The sequence below is a fragment of the Hyperolius riggenbachi genome, chromosome 4 (genome assembly GCF_040937935.1).
Source record: "Hyperolius riggenbachi isolate aHypRig1 chromosome 4, aHypRig1.pri, whole genome shotgun sequence".
Taxonomy (NCBI): domain Eukaryota; kingdom Metazoa; phylum Chordata; class Amphibia; order Anura; family Hyperoliidae; genus Hyperolius; species Hyperolius riggenbachi.
The window spans coordinates 56,637,099-56,656,642 of NC_090649.1; the positions used below are offsets into that span (position 1 = coordinate 56,637,099).

The 19,544-nt window shown below is 46.8% G+C and overlaps 1 protein-coding gene across 3 annotated transcripts in view; it reads left to right on the forward strand.

Annotated features, from left to right (window-relative positions):
- The window catches only part of NCOA1 (nuclear receptor coactivator 1), a 712,820-nt gene that overhangs the window by 174,935 nt on the left and 518,341 nt on the right, over positions 1-19,544 (forward strand). For all 3 annotated transcript variants that reach the window (XM_068280070.1, XM_068280071.1, XM_068280073.1), the window contains one exon: positions 622-793. The gene's annotated coding sequence lies outside the window, so the exon portion shown is untranslated. The remainder of the gene's footprint in view (positions 1-621; positions 794-19,544) is intronic.

Consider the following 19,544-nt stretch of genomic DNA (forward strand, 5'->3'; position numbering starts at 1 on the left):
GGGGATCCCAGTGACATACTTTCTGTCCAGCAGGGAGTACGTCACAGGGGGAGAGGCATGGGGAAGGCATGTGACCCTATTGACGTACTTTACTGCAGGCAGGGCTGTGGAGTAGGAGTTGGAGCAATTTTGGGTACCTGGAGTCAGAGGTTTCAATAAACTGAGGAGTTGGAGTCGGATGATTTTTTAAACCAAATCCATAGCCTTTGTAAAAATCAGACTAAGGAGGCGGAGTCGGTGGTTTCATAAATTGGATGATTTTTGTAACGACTCCACAGCCCTGGCTGCAGGGTCATGTGTTGTGTTTTTACGTTGCAGTATGATGCGGTGGGGGCGGGGCATTGCACCACAAACACACACCTCAAGTGTAAAACCATCTTATCATTCCGGGACTAATCTTTTAGAGCAGAGAGGAAGTTCTGCGTTAATTTCTACTTTGGAAGTGATTATTTCCCCCTCCCAATGGAAAGGCTTTGTTATGATATTTGGATTTTGTCATGTGGCTTGTGTAGGTGTAAAAGCCTAGCTGGGTTCTTATTTAATTGCTGAATGTAATTTTGTGTTTTGACGGTTCCACCATAATCCTCTCCTCATCCGACTTCTCTTCATTTCCTCCCATAGATCTCGGAAATTGATGCACTGCCTCCTGCCGCAAGACATCATTTAAGGACTGTCAATGGCAGATCAATGAGCGTGCTTCCTGCCGCTTTACGATCTCACCTCTTCCCCTCCAGCTAATTTCCCGAGCAGCCTCATTCCCATGAGCCTGGCCGCCCGTTCCAGAAAGCTAGAGGTACGTCTCCTGTCCTGAGTGCTTCTGGGAATGTTATGGTCACATGATCGGTCTCCATTTTGTACCACAGCCTGTAATGGTAACAAGTTGGAATTATCTGTGTTGTGTTCTATACACTTCAGTTTAACCACTTCACAACTGAGGGGTTTTCCCCTTAAAAACCAGAGCATTTTTCACTCCTCCCAGGCAGTCATCATTCATTTATTTATTAGGCAATATGATTGGTTATTGGGGACTGGGGTCCCCAAAACCAATCATTGGACTGTGGAGCTGGTGTGCACGTGCGTGCGCGCGGCGCGGGGGCGCGCGATCGCGCGCTGCACCTTTGTTTACAACTGTTGTTATGAATGAAGACTGCCTCAAGCAGAGGCAGTCTCCATTCATTTATTTGTCATGTGGTATGATTGGTTATTGGGGACTGGGGTCCCCAATAACCAATCATTGGACTGCAGGGGCTGTGCGGGTGGGTGGGTGCACGCGCGATCGCGTGATCGCGCGCACACGGACACAATAACAATGTGCCAGCGGTTTGTTATGAAGACTGCTTCTCTTTGAAGCAGCCTTCATACATCAATCGGGGACTCTAATTGGATTTAGGAACACTCGTTCCTAATGTCCAATTAGTCAACTGCTGTGCGGGCTGGCTAGAGTGTGCGAGCGTGTTGCCCCGCCCACTCCAGGCATGTAAACAGAAACATACGCCTTTCTCCGTCCCTGGGGGAGAAGCAGTGCGCAGAGGGACGGAGAAATTTAGCACTGCGGAGGTAAAGTGGTTAAAGGACCACCATCGCAAAGTGTATAAAAAACAAAACTAAAAATGACTAATACATAAGAGAAGGAAAGTAGTCCGAAGAGCAAGGTTTAATGGTTAGTTAATAATCTTTCCTGCTGTTTAGATTAACATGACATTCCGCATGAGACGCTGTTACCGAGTGACTTCTGAAACACTTTATTGCCCTGCCGTGATCATTCTTTTGCCGCAAGAACAAGAAAAGGGTCCCCTCTCCTTGAGCTGATAGTCGTTGGACCAGCCCAACGACATACAGGATCTTCTCAAAAAATTAGCATATTGTGATAAAGTTCATTATTTTCTGTAATGTACTGATAAACATTAGACTTTCATATATTTTAGATTCATTACACACAACTGAAGTAGTTCAAGCCTTTTTATTGTTTTAATATTGATGATTTTGGCATACAGCTCATGAAAACCCAAAATTCCTATCTCAAAAAATTAGCATATTTCATCCGACCAATAAGAGCAAAGTGTTTTTAAAACAAAAAAAGTCAACCTTCAAATAATTACGTTCAGTTATGCACTCAATACTTGGTAGGGAATACTTTTGCAGAAATGACTGCTTCAATGCGGCGTGGCATGGAGGCAATCAGCCTGTGGCACTGCTCAGGTGTTATGGAGGCCCAGGATGCTTCGATAGCGGCCTTAAAGGGAACCTTAACTGAACGGGGGGTATAGAGTTTTACTTACCTGGGGCTATTGCCAGCCCCCTGCAGCAGTCCTGTGCCCTCGGCGCCGCTCTGGAATCCTCTGGTCCCCGCTGTCACTTAGTTTCGTTTTTGACGACTCACAAGTTGCCGGCCGCCATGCGTATTATTGGACGCATTCACCAATGCAATTAGCGCTATTGCGGACCGCAACGCGCACAAAAATACGCGTTGCCGCATTCCGCACGCGTAGATATGCGGCAACGCGTATTTTTGTACGCGTTGCGGAAAGCAGATGACAGTTTTACTACCGTGCTTGGGATGGGGGCGCCAGCAGAGTGTTATACATTGCTTCCTTCTGGCTGCAGGACAGGTCTTCTTCACTCCTCTTCAGCGTAGAAGCGCCATACAGCCAATCACCATGCGGCTTCCATCGCTGTCACATGACATGCAGGGAAGGAAGCTGCATGGTAAGAGGCTGTATGGCGCTTGTACGCTGATGAGGTGGGAAGAGGACCTGTCCTGCTGCCGGAAGGAGGTAACTTATAACACCGCCTTGCATTATGTACAGAAGCGGGGCCCCTTGATGGAGATTAGTAAAATACTGTGATGGGCGGGGTGCTGACAGATCTCTTGGGAGGGGGGGGGGGGGTTGCGGCACAATGCAGTTGTTGTTGTTGTTACAACGCCTCTTTTTACCATCAATCGTCATTGGAAAGTTTGACAACATCATCCAGTGGGACATCCAGTGGGACATCCTGTGCGCATGCACAAAACATTCACATGTGTGAACCGAGGACCAAATAGACAGAAGGTGTCTAAACAATTGGTGGTCTTGATCTGGCTGTCTGATTATTCACTGACCTTCAGAATACACTTGATTTAATGTTAGATGTCTATCCAGCCAGACTCTACACATCTGTGCTATTCATTTCCCTTGTAGTATAGTGGTCCCCCCCCCCCACTTCCCTTTAGCTTTCCTTGGTAGTCTAATTGTTTCCCCACACCCCATAGTTTTGCCTGGTGGTGTAGAGGCCTCCTGTGCCCCTATAGCTTTCCCTGGTGGTCTAGTGGTCCCCCCAGGTCCTATAGCTTTCCCTGGTGGTCTAGTGGTCCCCCAGGCACTATAGCTTTCCCTGGTGGTCTAGTGGTCCCCTCCATGCCCCTATAGCTTTCTCTGGTAGTCCCCCCAGACACTATAGCTTTCCCTGGTAGTCTAGTGGTGCCCTCCATGCCCCTATATCTTTCCCTGGTGGTCTAGGGGTCCTCCCAGGCCCTATAGGTTTCCCTGGTGGTCTAGTGGTCCCCTCCATGCCCCTATATCTTTCCCTGGTGATCTAGGGGTCCTCCCAGGCCCTATAGGTTTTCCTGGTGGTCTAGTGGTCCCCCCTCCATGCCCCTATATCTTTCCCTGGAGTTCTAGGGGTCCTCCCAGGCCCTATAGGTGTCCCTGGTGGTCTAGTGCCCCCCACCCATGCCCCTATACCTTTCCCTGGTGGTCTAGTGCCCCCCCCCCCATGCCCCTATACCTTTCCCTGGTGGTCTAATGATCCCGCTGCACTCCTGCAGCTTTTCTTGGTAGTCTTGTGGTCAACCCATGCCTCTGTAGCTTAACCCTGGTGGTCTTTTGGTTCCCATGCCCTTATAGCATTTCCCTGGTAGTCTATGGTTCCCCCCATTCTCCAATAGATTTCCCTGGTGCAGTTTAACAGTCCCTTTGTGCACTATAGCTTTCCATGGTGCAGTTTTATAGGGTTAGGGATAGGGTTAATGTTCAATAAAGAGTAGGTGCCTACATTTATTCAACTCTTGTCCTGTGCACCAGAGACCCCCACACTACCTCACGTTACCTTACCTGGCTGGTAGGTAGCCTAGTTGTCCCCCTGTGCTGTAGCGATTGTAGGCTCTGCCACCGGTACCTGGCCCCTAGTGGAGTAGGGCCCCATGGTTGCTGCTATGGCAATCTATACGCCCATACATGTGTGTGTGTGTTGGTGTGTGTGTGGGTCTGTGTTTGTGTGTATGTGTTGTGGGGTGTGTGTGTGTGTTGTGGGGTGTGTGTGTGTTGTGTGTGTCTGTGCCTGTTTGTGGGTGTGTGTTGTGTGTGTGTCTGTGCCTGTGTGTGTGTGTTGTGTGTTTCTGTGCCTATGTGTCTGTGTGTTTGTGGTGTGTGTGTGTGTGTTTTTATGTGTGTGTCTGTGTGTGTGTGGTGTGTGTGTCTGTGTGTGTGTGGTGTGTGTGTCTGTGCCTGTGTGTTGGTGTGTGTGTTGTGTGTTTCTGTGCCTGGGTGTGTGTGTTGTGTGTTTCTGTGCCTGGGTGTGTGTGTTGTGTGTTTCTGTGCCTGTGTGTGTGTGTGTGTGTGTGTGTGTTTCTGTGCCTGTGTGTGTGTGTGTGTGTGTCTGTGCCTGTGTGTGTGTATTGTGTGTGTCTGTGCCTGTGTGTGTGTGTGTTGTGTGTGTGCCTGTGCCTGTGCCTGTGTGTGTTGTGTGTTTCTGTGCCTGTGTGTTTGTGGTGTGTGTGTGTGTGTGTGTGTGTGTGTGTGTGTGTGTGTGTGTGTGTGTGTGTGTGTGTGTGTGTGTGTGTGTGTGTGTGTGTGTGTGTGTGTGGTCTGTGTGTGTCTATGTGTGGTGTGTGTGTGTGTCTCGGTGTGTGTGTGTGTTTGTCTCGGTGTGTGTGTGTTTGTGTGTGTCTCGGTGTGTGTCTGTGCCTGTGTGTTGGTGTGTGTGTGTTGTGTGTGTCTGTGCCTGTGTGTGTGTATGTGCAGCAGCAATGCCAGCTTCTACTGAGCAACAGGAGACTTCAGCTGAAAACTAACTAATGCTTTCTGCTGAAATTGAAAATAGATTACCGTAATTTGATTTGATTTGCTAGCACTTATTGAGTACTTGATTATTCCCTTATGCTTCATGCGCAGAGGAAATACCATTCCTGGCAGGGAACATAAATGGGAAATAAATACTGTTGTTTTGCGTATTTCTTTATATTTATGCGGATGTATTTTTTGCCTTTTGTGTATGGTGTTTGCCGAACACAAACAATGCAAGCGCTGATTAATAGCACATGGAGATGATGCACAAGCTTAGCAACGCATTGAGGCTGAATTACAGGCTGCCTAGCAAACACTTATAGCTAATTATCCTCAGTACTGCAAATAAACTCCCATAGCTGAAAAACAATCACGTACGGTACATTAAAACTCCGCTAGGAGAATAGGTCATGTGATACTTTCTGGTGCTCGTACTTATACGCGACCGCTGATCTTTGGACAGACCCAGATTTAGGGTGTGGCCCCATGCATAGAAGAAGGGGGATAATACACCTGTTCAATTGGGTGCGCCTATTTTCAGCTAGGAGAATAGGTCATGTGATCTTTTCTGGTTCTAGTACTATCACACATCCCGAGATCTGAGGACGGACCCCGATTTACTTCAAGAAAGCAGGTGGAATAATGTACCTGTTCAATTGGGTGCCGCTATTCTGAGCTAGGAGAATAGGTCATGTCAGGGCCTCGTTTACCATAAGGCACTGTAGGCACTTGCATACAGGCGCCTGATGATGGAACAGCAGATCACTCCCCTCCCTTCCCTCCCTCTTTCCCCGTGCAGGATCCTGAGCAGAGTGTAAATGAGAGGTTACTCACTCAGCTCTCCGCATTCTACTGACAAGATCTCCCTTCAGTCAGGGGCACCTCTAGCTACGTAATACTGAGGTTCCTCTAGCTACCTAATACTTGGGGGCAACTCTAGCTACTAAATACGGAGGGTTCCTCTGGCTACCTAATGCTAAGAGACACCTGTAGCTACCTATGACAGGCAAGGGAAGTAAGAGGGAAGTGACAGCTGGGCCAGCCAGCACACTTGCAGTGCGGTTCGGTGGTGGTTTGTAGGTTCCTGGAGGGAGAAATCTAAGGGGTCAGGACATCTGTGCCTATAGGCTCCTGTGAGTAAAATCTGGGCCTGGGTCATGTGATCCTTTCTGGTGCTAGTACTATCACACGCCCATTGATCAGTGGACAGACACAGATTTATGATGTGGCTCCATGCATGGAAGTAGGGGGAATAATGCACCTGTTCAATTGGGTGCCGCTATTAACCTAATGGAAGTTCATGGCCACATTCCATTTTGGGTGCCGAAACAGCATTGTGAATAAATCGATTGAAAAAACAATCCATAAATTTGTGATCAGAAAGTAAAGATCAATAAATTTGTGATTGAAAGAAAACAATCGGCAAATCGAATGGCACCATCCAACAGTATCTGATCGATCAGAAGGTCGATCGTTTGCCAATAGCAATTTTGTTGCTATGAAGATGAGCGAAGGGGCATTGTGTGGCACATGATGGAGTGGCACAGAGAGGGCGGGGTAAGGAAGGAAAACGATGGATTCGGCCGGCGCTCGTACAAGATACAGCAGTCAGCACCTCTCACTGACACGTGGGGGAAGGGGCGTCAGGTTCCACTGTAAACATGCTAGATTTTCCCATATTTTTATTTATGTGCCCAGAGCGATTTAACATCAGCAGCAGAGATATGCAATTGTTACAATAAGAACTTTGGGCCAGATTTATCAAAGCATTACCGACAGTTTTTTCTTCTAAAACTGTTCTAACCAGCAGGGGGAACTGTTCTGCATGATAAGAAACTTCCCAAATCCTACATAATACCGGCAGTTTAGCGTGGATTTCTAGAGCTGCACTACAGTTAAGAAAAGTGCAAATCCATCCTAAAACTGCTGCAGATTAAAGAGGAGCTGTTAGGTATAAGGTCTCAGAGAAAATAAACACTTATATCAGTAGCTAAAGATTGGCTGTACTTACATTACATATGCATTTCACTGTCCATGTTTGTACTTCACAGAATTTTTATATAGTATATGCAGAGATTGATGCTCCTGACAGCTCATGGCAGGTTCCATGTTTTTCTGTCAAATGTGTCGTCATGTCCTGCCTGCTTCCTGATCACAGAAAAGCTCGTACTGAATAACACAGTGCGCAGTGAATATTAATGAGCCATGTGGCTAGGAACAATAGCTGACTCCTGCAGTGTACTCTGCCCGGAGATTTATCAGTGCTACGCGCTGGACTGATTACAAGCTGCTGTAACGTCTCATTAGCAGCCGAGGGGAGGGCCCCAGAATGCTTTGCAGTATAGTATGCGGCTTGCGTCCTCTTAGGTCTAACAGCTTTTCTGATAAGAACACATCAAAGGTAAGAGAGATTTTTATCTTCAATAATGCCTTTATGGCTTCCTTCTAAACTGTTTAACACAGGAGAATAGAGGTTTAAATTAGCTTCTGCAGCCTGACAGTTACTCTTTAAGAAGTGCTTAATAGCAGTTCTCCAGATAGTGCAGCAGTGCAGGCTAGATGTGATTTGTGAAGGGCTCCTCCCCCCTCACTCAGAGCTTGCTGACTACAGATGTGTTGGTTACCTCAGCAACAGTAATTTCCCTCATGCTGCACTGCCTGATAGACCTTCCTAACTCCTCCTACTCATAACAGTTTAAGAAGGAATCTGCACTATTTAGTGATTTCTTAGGATGTCTGAGACAGTTCTGCACTGATTTTTAAAAACCTACTAATATTTTGTCTCTTGAAAAATGTCCCACTTTGACTCTTTATAAATAAATTGCAGTTTCTATTCCACAATGCCGCAGTGCCCGGCGATGTGTGAAGTGGACAAATTTATGGATTTTACAAATATGCCCCTTTGTGTAAGGAATCCAGTGGAAGATGTCATTGTTTTGTTGGGACTCTGTCTCTGAACCATAAAGCAGCAAGACAGACACGAAACCACCCATCCACCATACTGCCAACATTTCCCATTACTGCTCGTGGTTTTTTATGGCCCAATACAGAAGTAATTAGGCCTGCCTGGCCCTCGTATATGAAAGATTGCTCTATACGGATGCCGGCCGGTGGTTTGCCTTTCAGTGGCAGCTCTCCAAAATAATAAATAGGAGCATTTAAAGCAGAAGTTGTGAGTTTACCCAGCGGGTTAGAAAGAGGAAGAAGATCCACCGAACAGCCCAACATCCTTCCCTATTGTGGACAGGAGGCCAGATGGTAGAGGGAAATATAAACTGACAAGACTATGTGTGCAGCTGATAAATGCTGTTTATAATGAAAGTCTTTTTTCGTTAAAAAATTGCTACATCACTGATCAGCGAAAAGATTAAACTGAAAAATCTGGTATTGTGTTGCTACAACAGCTCTGACCCATCAAGGCATCAACTCCACAATTGTCTGCAGAATCTGACCCATCAAGGCATCAACTCCACAAGTGTCTGCAGAATCTGACCCATCAAGGCATCAACTCCACAAGTGCCTGCAGAATCTGACTCAAGGCATCAACTCCACAAGTGCCTGCAGAATCTGACCCATCAAAGCATCAACTCCACAAGTGTCTGCAGAATCTGACTCAAGGCATCAACTCCACAAGTGCCTGCAGAATCTGACCCATCAAGACATCAACTCCACAAGTGGCTGCAGAATCTGACCCATCAAGACATCAACTCCAGAAGTGCCTGCAGAATCTGACCCATCAAGACATCAACTCCACAAGTGGCTGCAGAATCTGACCCATCAAGGCATCAACTCCACAACTGTCTGCAGAATCTGACCCATCAAGGCATCAACTCCACAACTGTCTGCAGAATCTGACCCATCAAAGCATCAACTCCACAAGTGCCTGCAGAATCTGACCCATCAAAGCATCAACTCCACAAGTGCTTGCAGAATCTGACCCATCAAGACATCAACTCCACAAGTGCTTGCAGAATCTGACCCATCAAGACATCAACTCCACAAGTGGCTGCAGAATCTGACCCATCAAGGCATCAACTCCACAACTGTCTGCAGAATCTGACCCATCAAGGCATCAACTCCACAAGTGCCTGCAGAATCTGACCTATCAAGACATCGACTCCACAGCTGTCTGCAGAATCTGACTCATCAAGACATCAACTCCACAAGTGGCTGCAGAATCTGACTCATCAAGACATTAACTCCTCAAGTGGCTGCAGAAGCTGACCAATCAAAGCATCAACTCCACAAGTGTCTGCAGAATTTGACCCATCAAGGCATCAACTCCACAAGTGGCTGCAGAACCTGACCCATCAAGACATTGACTCCACAAGTGCCTGCAGAATCTGACCCATCAAAGCATCAACTCCACAAGTGTCAGCAGAATCTGACCCATCAAGATATCAACTCCACAAGTGCCTGCAGAATCTGACCCATCAAGACATCAACTCCACAAGCGCCTACAGAATCTGACCCATCAAGATATCGACTCCTCAGGTGCCTGCAGAAGCTGACCCATCAAGGCATCAACTCCACAAGTGTCTGCAGAATCTGACCCATCAAGATATCAACTCCACAAGTGCCTGCAGAAGCTGACCCATCAAGACATCAACTCCACAAGCGCCTTTCAGAATCTGACCCATCAAGATATTCGACTCCTCAGGTGCCTGCAGAAGCTTACCCATCAAGGCATCAACTCCACAAGTGGCTGCAGAATCTGACCCATCAAGACATCGACTCCACAAGTGGCTGCAGAATCTGACCCATCAAGGCATCAATTCCACAAACTTTCTGAATACGGCCTGCAGAATCTGACCCATTAAGGCATCGACTCCATTTGAATCTGCCACCAAGATATTGGCAGCAGATCCTGTAGGTGACGAGCTTTATGAAGCACCCAGTTTCAAAGATAAATCAATATATAGGTCTAACAGTAAAACTGTAAGGGACTTACCTCCGGGATCCAGTGACGTGGCCATATCTACCAAGAGCGGGTCGCGTCCTGGCACTTCCGCATGTCGGTAGCCGTCCTCCGCTGGTGACGCGTGCACTGGGGATCGCTCTGTGCATACTGGTGGGCGGATGTCTTGCTCCTCTTGGCCGCAGTATGGTCTGAGGCGGCGGCAGAGGTAGTGTCAGCTGACAGGATAGTCAGCTGACACTTAGGCAGGGGTTTATTTAATAAATATAATGGTGCTTATCCTGGCTGGGATTGAACCCTGGTCTCTCTAGTCGGAGGCGATGCCCTTTACCAGTATGCTATAGCTGACACACAGTCAGGATGTTTTGCTGGTCAGTACTGGTTAGTCAGCTGACATGTATTGCCATCTGTGTCAGCTGATCTCTCTGTCAGCTGACACTTAAACAGGATTAATGCCTGTGTGTGATTGGCTGTTGTGTGCATGTGGCCGGCCACTGATTGGATTCTGTCAGTATTTAAACCTTGCTGTGACAGTTGCATGTTGCCCGTGATAGCTCTAGCTTGCTGGTTGCTCGGTGCTCTGTATACCTGCTCTTGTTATATTGGATTATCTGGATTTTGACCTCTGCTTGTTTACTGGACCTCCCTTGTCTGCTGCCTGAACCGACCTATTGTCTGGATTATCGTTAAGGTGGCCACTAACGGTCCAATTTCTAGCGAAAAATCATTCTAGCGATCAGAAAATCTGATCGGACAAAAAATCATTCACTACACCATCAACTAACCAATCATTGCTTCCTATCTATCACGACCAACAAGAAAATCCAAATTTTGGTTCAACGAAAATTCAATCGGACGATTGTTTTTATAATCGTTTGTTATCGATTGTGCCCATCAACTGAGATTATTTACAACCAATCCGATCAGAATTTCTGATCGCTCTAACGATTTTTTGCTAGAAATTGTACCGCTAGTGGCCACCTTTACTACTGTTTGCTGCCTGGTTTGACCTCGGATACGTTCTTTGACCTCTCTTCTGCCTAGCCCTCCTGTACTGCGATATCTGTTTACCAATGTATGACCCTGGACTGTTGCTGGTCTTTACTACTCTGTGTTCTTGTTTAGGCCTGGAAGTTTATTTGCTTACCCTGCATTTAAAGAGAACCCGAGGTGGGTTTTAAGAATGATATCCACACACAGAGGCTGGGTCTGCCTATACAGCCCAGCCTCTGTTGCTATATAGTGTCCCCCCAGGCCCCCCCTGCGCTCTGCTATGCCCCATAAATCACAGCTGCGCTGTTGACACGCAGCGGGCTGTGTTTACCAATGTAGTGTCACTCTCGCCGCTCCCTCCGCTTCCTGCATAGCTCCGGTCCCCGCCCGCGTCCCTTCCCTCCAATCAGCAGGGAGGGAAGGGACGCGGGCGGGAACCAGAGCTATGCAGGAGGCGGGGGAGCGGCGAGAGTGACACTACATAGGTAAACACAGCCCGCTGCGACATGCTGTGTGTCGACAGCGCGGCTGTGATTTATGGGGGCATAGCAGAGTGCAGGGGGGCCTAGGGGGACACTACATAGCAACAGAGGCTGGGCAGTATAGGCAGACCCAGCCTCTGTGTGTGGATATCATTCTTAGAACCCACCTCGGGTTCTCTTTAACTTCAATACCTTGCACACTAAAGGCCTGGGTGTAACCGAAGTCGGGTAGGTGTTGTCTTCTCACCTCTCGTTCAAGCGGGGACATGGCACATAGGGTGAAGCGTGTGGAGGTAGATTGGGGCATTGGAGCTGATTCGTGAGAGGATATTCCTACAGGCCTGACAAAAACTTTTACAGACATTCTGGGTATAGTACTGTTATTTATAATAAGTAGTTATTCTTAATATTATTTATACAGCGCCAACATCTTCCGCAGCGCTGTACAGAGTATTTATAGTCATGTCACTAGCAGCCCCTCAGAGGAGCTTACAATCCAATCCCTACCATAGTCATATGTTCACCATAGTCTAAGGCCAATTTAGGGGAAGCTAATTGTCTCTGTAGATTTTGGGGATGTGGGAGGAAACCCAAGAGCTTGGAGGAAACCCACACAGATACAGGTAAATGTAACGATTGGTGTCAGCACACAGAGAGAATCTGATTATTGGTGATCTGAAGTATCACCAACAATACAGATGTATACCCGATTATTGATGATCTGCAGAATCACCAATAATACAAGTATGACTAACCTCTGGACACCTAATAGAGTGTAAGGGCTGGAACCCACAAGAGCGTTTTTTTGAGCATTTTGGCAGCGCTGCGATACGCTAGCGTTTTGCCAAAACGCTCAGCTGATGTTAATGGATGGGGCAACTTCCACAGGAACGTTTGCGTTTCCCAGAAACGCAAACGCAGGACCTGCAGCATTTTGGGAGCGTTAGCGCTTCAATGTAAAGTATTGAAACGCTAGCAGAAACGCTCAGCAAAACCTAAACTGAGCGGTTTTGCTAGCGTTTTGCGGTTCAGCACACTGTAACAAAATTAAAATAATTCACAGGACCAATCAGGATAAAAACGCGAAACGCAAAACGCTACACAACCGCTGAGGAAAAAAATACACTGTTGCAAAACGCGACCGAAAACGTGCATGAATCCGCTTGCAAACCGCTCAGACAAAACGCTAGCGGTTGCGTTTTGCGTTTGCGGATTTTAGTGGGTTCCAGCCCTTAGTGTTTGGTGCAACTGTAGGCTATCTCCCGTGGGGCGGGAGACACAGATAACTTCGAGCAGAGACCACCTGAGGAGCAGGTGGCCCTTGGCTGTGCAGGAACTATCTCCTAAGAGAGGAGATAGAGATATTCTGGCAGCCAGTGATTCCCTGGTAAACTGGGAATCAGACTGTACTGCAGCCAGAGGACTCCTATGGGATAGAGCCCCTGGCTGTACTGCAGGAAGGACTCTCTGAGGAGCAGGAGGTCCTTGCAGCTAACTGACACTTGGTGGAATAGTGTCACGGGTAGTACAGACAGACTGAACACTCAAGGGATGAGGGACAGCCAGAAGGGTCGGGCAGGCCAGGTCGGCAACACACGAGCAGATGGGTACAAAGACAGAAGGCTGATTCGGTAACCGGGTCCAGGCAAGGTTGGCAACTGGTAGGCAGATAGGCAGAGGTACCGAGTCAGACAGCAAGAGAAAGGTCGACAGAGCAAATGGTCATAACAGATATAAAGCACAATCCTAGTCTGAGGTGTGAGGTCCTTGGTCTCGACACCCAGGAACTGGTCTAAGGTATAACACAGTAATGACACAGTAATCCTAAGATTGGGTGTGAGGTCCTTGGTCTCAACACCCTGGAACTGGTCTAAGATATAACACAGCAATGACACAGTAATCCTAAGCTTGGGTGTGAGGTCCTTGGTCTCAACACCCTGGAACTGTTCTAAGATATAACACAGCAATGACACAGTAATGCTAAGCTTGGGTGTGAGGTCCTTGGTCTCAACACCCTGGAACTGTTCTAAGATATAACACAGCAATGACACAGTAATGCTAAGCTTGGGTGTGAGGTCCTTGGTCTCAACACCCTGGAACTGGTCTAAGGTATAACACAGCAATGACACAGTAATCCTAAGCTTGGGTGTGAGGTCCTTGGTCTCAACACCCTGGAACTGGTCTAAGATATAACACAGCAATGACACAGTAATCCTAAACTTGGGTGTGAGGTCCTTGGTCACAACACCCTGGAACTGGTCTAAAGTATAACACAGCAGATAACAATAGCGTAATCTGGCTAAGTGTGAATTCCCAGGTCCACCTGGTTCTAACACACTGTAGCATCTGACTGAGGTCTGAGTGCTTCCACGTAGTGTTCGCAACGGCAGACAACCAGGAACTGACAAGCAAGATCTATATATACTTGCAGTGCTGTGCAGCTCCGCCCCAGCCACTCAGCCAATCCAGAGTCCAGCTGGGATCAGCTGATCGGCCTGATCAGCTGATTCCCCTTCTGCTGGTATAAATGTCCTGTCGCCTGGCGCGCGCACGCGTAGCTCTCCATCTGTGTGCACTAGAAGGTCCAGACAACCCAGACACACGTTGCTGTGCGGAAACCGCCGGTCTGAATGCGGAGACAGCCGCCCCGCCGCCAGACCGCGCGGCGGCATCTCCGCTATTCATTACAGTAAAACATACAAACGCGGTGCAGATAGTGCCCTGGCTATGATTCGAACCAGGGACGTGTTCTATTTACAAGGCATTTATCTATAAAGGACGACTATTGTGAAAAATGTAAAGATTTAAAATATATACACATAAAATGTAGATTTCTCCCAGAGTGATAAGCACTATAAATGACTTTTTTTCCCTATGTTGCTTCCGCTTGCAGTAGGCAGTAGAAATCTGACAAGTTTTGAAGTAATCAATTTCCTCATGAGGGATTCTCAGGTATTTATTTACAAAAGCACTTACTGAACTTACTCCAACTGCCAAAATAATGTGCAAGCGAGTAAGCCGTTGGCCATCATCTTTGTAAAGATCCTTTGCAGTTGTTTTTCTAAAGAATTAAGGTAATTCTGAGAATCTTCCATGAGAAGATGAACTAAACCAAAACCTGTCAGGTCTTTCAGTTTTTTACTACCTACTGTAAGCAACATAGGAAAAACGTTATTTATTTTCTGTTAGAAAAGCACATTTTATATGTATGTGTTTTAAATTTTTCATTTTTTCCCAATTGTGGCCTTTTAGAGTGGTATCTCTCGGGCAAAGTATCCACTTGTGCCAGCGAATGGGAAGAATACTGTAGCTATGATCATTGTGTATGCAGCCTACATGATTGTGCTTGAAGTCCTGTAATAGCAATGCACTTCATATAGAAGAAAATAGACCGCTGAAAAGCCTCTTGTGGTAAATGAATGATGATGGTAGTCCTTCTCGGCACACAGATGAAAGCAGCAGAGCAACGGAGTGATCAGGTCATCAGCAAAATGATGAATGCAAGAAACAACAATCCAAACATGCAATACATCTAATGGGCCCAAATACTATCAAGAGTGAAAAAAAGGTACAAAAGGGAAATATGTTCCTCCCGTTATTATGAAAGGCAATGTTTTTGTCTGTCAAGAGCAGCAAATCTGAGTGTGTTACCGGCTCCAACGCTCGCGCCGCTCTCCTCTGTACCGCGGCCTGCAGCCGCCCACTCACACACGGCCCTCAGTGTACTCTGCAAAGCACTACAGCATGTGTCAGTGCTATGGCAATACTAAATAAATCAAGGAACCTGCTACAGGTGCAAGATCTAATGCCTGGCCTACAAATCTATACACAAGTCCTGCCCAACCTACATCTCTGACCAGTCAGCAGATACACACCTGGCTTCCCACTCCACTCCTCCAACGACAACTCCACAGCCCTGGTTAGGAAGAGGAGGAGTCGGAGCAATTTTTGGGTACCTGGAGTCAGAGTCGGTGGTTACATAAACTGAGGAGTCGGATGATATTTTTACCCACTCCATTGCCCTGCAAGGACTCAGAGTCAAGGAAATGGAGTAATTTTAGGTACACTGAGTCGGTAGTTTCATAAACTGAGGAGTTAGAGTTTGATTTTTTTGTAACGATTTCATTGCCCTGCTCCTAACTACTCCCCCCACCCCCCCTACAGGACTTCAATAGAGTTGCCATCACCCTATGGCACACTCTACCACTGCCCACCAGGCTTGCCCCCTCCTTCAAACAAGCCCTCAAAACTCACCTCTTCAAAGAGGCTTACTCCAACTCACGGAGGCCCTAACTCTCTCTGCCAAGAACCTGTCAGAGCAGCCCCCTCCTATAATGTTACCACCTTTTCTCTTTAGATTGTAAGCCTTTGGCCCCCCTTGTGTATCCTAGTTGACTGTGCACTCTGCCCACAGAATAACGTTAGCTTGAATTACATGGACTAATTCTCCAGTGTATGATCTGGCATCAATTATATTACTTCTTATTACCTGTATTGTGTTGTCTGTCACCCTATAATAATTGTAACCGTTTTTATTGTCCAGCACTGTGTAATATGTTGGCGCTATATAAATACGAATAATAATAATACAGGTTCTGTGCATACAGGGCTGTGTGTCAGTGGGCATCTGCAGGTGGCAGTGAAGAGGAGAATGGAACTGATGCAACCACTCTCTGCCAATCACTCAATTGGATCAGCCAAAGGATCCAGTTTAAGCTTGTTGTCACATCCTTACATTTGCTCATTAATCTCCAGATACCATCCCACCCTGAAGTTTTGCGCTTGCCAGGAGACCCTCTTGTCCTCTAGCTTGATCACCTCTTCTCACATCCAGGACTTCTCATGAGCATCACCTCTCCTTTGGAATGCTCTCCCTTAGCCTGTACATCATGCGCCGAGCCCGGACACCTTCATCCTCTCAAAACCAGTGCTGAGGAGTTGGGAGTCTCAGAGTGAAAAAATGTTTGGGTACCTGGAATCCTCATAAAGTCTTCATGAGGAGTTGGATGATTTTTGTACCGATTCCGCAGCTCTGCTCAAAACACACCTGTTCAGACAAGCCTATCATTTGCTATTGGTAGCTTTGGAGGTTAACTGCCGCATATGCTAACTCCTGTGCCTCCTTCCCTAACGTCCCCACCGCACTACCCTCTAGATTGTACGCTCACAAGGGTAGGTACCTCCTCCTAGTGCTTCTCATTCTGCTGTAATTTATTGTATGAACATGTACCAGCATTGGTGATGTCAAAAACCACACATCAACTATGCATGTGTTTGTATTGCTGGATATCCTGATTGTACAGAGTTTTGAATGTTTCATGTATCTATACTCCCCACTATTTGTTTGTACTATGTACAGCGCTATGGAAGATGTCAGCACTATATAAATAAAATAATATAATTACTGTAACTGAAGCAGGTAACTGACTCTACTGCCCGGCATTAGGGCAGTGAATTGTGTCTACCAGGGGAAAGGGGCCCAAGTATTAGAGCAGTGGGAAAGTAGTACAGGTAGTCCCTGGTTAACAAACGAGGTAGGGACTGTAGCTTCGTTCTTAACCTGAATCTGTTCTTAAATCAGAACACTGTGCCATCTCTGTCCCCTGTACCTCTTCTGTGCCCCCCCCCCTGTGCCTCCAGTGTCCCCCTCTGTGTCACCTCTGCCCTCTGTACCTGCCTATACAAGTTTAAAAGCCATTTTTTCTTTGAATTTTTAAATCGATTTTCTCAAAAACTACAAGTCCAATTTGAAAAAAAGAATTTTTGACTTGTTGCTATGGAAACAGAATCCATGTCATTCGTATTGGCGGGTCGTTCGTAAGTTGGGCGTCCGTAAGTCGGGGACTACCTGTACGTCCCTTGGGTCCACCAGCTGCTCTCCAAGTAGTCCTGCCTTTGTGAATCACTGATTGTGTGTGGGGGGTGTAGAGTTATCTTACTTTACTCAGTGTGACTAAGCCTTTGAATAGCCTTGTCCTCTTTTGCCCCATAGCCCCATGCCTTATTCGGTCATTGCTTGAGGGTTGCATAGATCAGCCGCCACCTCTCCAGCTGCTGCTTTTTTGATCACCCAACACTTTTATGGCCTGGTTTTTTGCCTTTTAAATTCGTTTCTAAGGGTCCTCTCGCCATATCACCTTCCCATGTGTCCAACCCATTCCATTGTTGTTACATGGCGCCATGACCTCGGCAGTAGTCTTTGTGTCCTCATCATTTACAGGTCGTATATCTTTCCCAGGTTTGTAGGAGTTTTTCAGCACTTTTTTTGTTAACGTCCACCCTTCTGCCTCACACGGAATTATAGGTTTCATCGTGACTTTAGAAATCCGTACCTTCAATTTTCTGATCAGCAGGCTTAATTTCAGTCACCCTCGTAGAGCATAATAGTACCCGCTCGCTGCAGCTAGCCTTGATTTAATTTCAGCACGCACTTCATAGCTTTCATTAGAAGTTGCTCCTAAATACACGAATTCACTGGCCCTCTCGAATTCTTTAGAGCTGCAGTTCGAGGTCTCCGTGTCGTTCAATCATATCTCGCTCTGTCGCTTATTTTGTTTTGTCTCGATTCATTTCCATGCCTATTCTCTTGGTTTCATTGTCAAGTTTCTCCATTTAGCTTTTTCGGTTTTCTAGCAGTCGGAACAATGCCGTGGGCAGACACCAAACCTTTTATTACAGGTACGTCCACCTGGGATTTATATTTAGTTTCTTCACTTAAGATTCCAAGACTAAAATAACCAATGTCAGTCAAAAAAATAAAACATACCTATTGTGTAAATCGAAGAATAATGTAAAAATAGTCGGGCAGCTGACCTTGTATTCTTACTTTACTTTTCATCTATCGTAACATCATATCTAGGAGGTCGCTTAAAAGACCACTATAGTGAAAAATTGTAACATTTTAAAATACATACTGTAACGATCGGTGTAACACAGAGAGGATCTGATTACCGGTGATCTGCAGTATCACCGAGAATGCAGATATATACCCGATTATTGATGATCTGCAGTATCACAGATAATCAGATATATCTCTAACCTCTGGACACCTGAGTAATATGAGTGTTTGGTGCAACCGTATACTTTGAGGAGAGCACCCGCGTAGAGGGTCCTAGGCAGTACGGGGTACTGCTTAGAGAACAGGTTCCTTCCACTGGTCTGATGCTCCCCAAGGGGTGGAGCCAGGCTGAGAGTGGGAAGGATCAGAGAGTGAGTGACACCAATGGTGAAGTGTCACTGACTGGGCTGGGAACTATCTCCCAACAGGGAAGATAGTTCTCGAGGTCGGACAGGCCAGGTCGTTAACACACAGACAGATAAAGTACAGAGACAGGAGACAGATGCGGAATCCTAAGACTAGCAGAGTTTGGCAACAGAGTATCAGATATAGCGAAGTACCTAATCAGAGATCAGAAGAGTGGTCAGGAAAGCAGAAGGTCATAACAAATAATCAACAATGCCTAGACTTGGGTGTGAGCTCCAAGATCATCAACACCCCGGAACTGGTCTAGATAATAATACAGATGGTAATAGGATTCCTAGACTAAGGTGTGAGCTCCTTGGTCATCAACACCTTGGAAACTGGTCTAGATAATAACACAGATAATAACACAGATAATAACAGGATTCCTAGACTAAGGTGTGAGCTCCTTGGTCATCAACACCTTGGAAACTGATCTAGATAATAACACAGATACTGACAGAAGGTCTGAGTGCTACCACGTAGACCAGAGAAATGACCAGCACCCAGTATATATACCCCAGCGCTCTCCAGCGCCACCCTTAAGTGCTGGACCAATGAAAACTGCTGGAATTGTCAGCTGACAGGCTTGGTCAGCTGACGCCCTTCTGACTGTCATAAAGGCTCTGCCTCTCCGCGTGCGCGTCCTCCTGAACCTGTGTGGACTATCAGTCCCAGCCACACCAGACACGTGTTGTAATGTTTCTGCTGTGTTGGATGTGGAACCAGCCGCACCGCTGTCCAAGCATGTGGCGGTTCCTCCGCGTTCAGCAGTACTGTCAGAATTATGCCTATGCGTGCCAACATCCGCGTCTGACGCGGAATCCGCCGCCTTGTTCATAAGGCATGCGGCGGTTTCATCGCGCTCC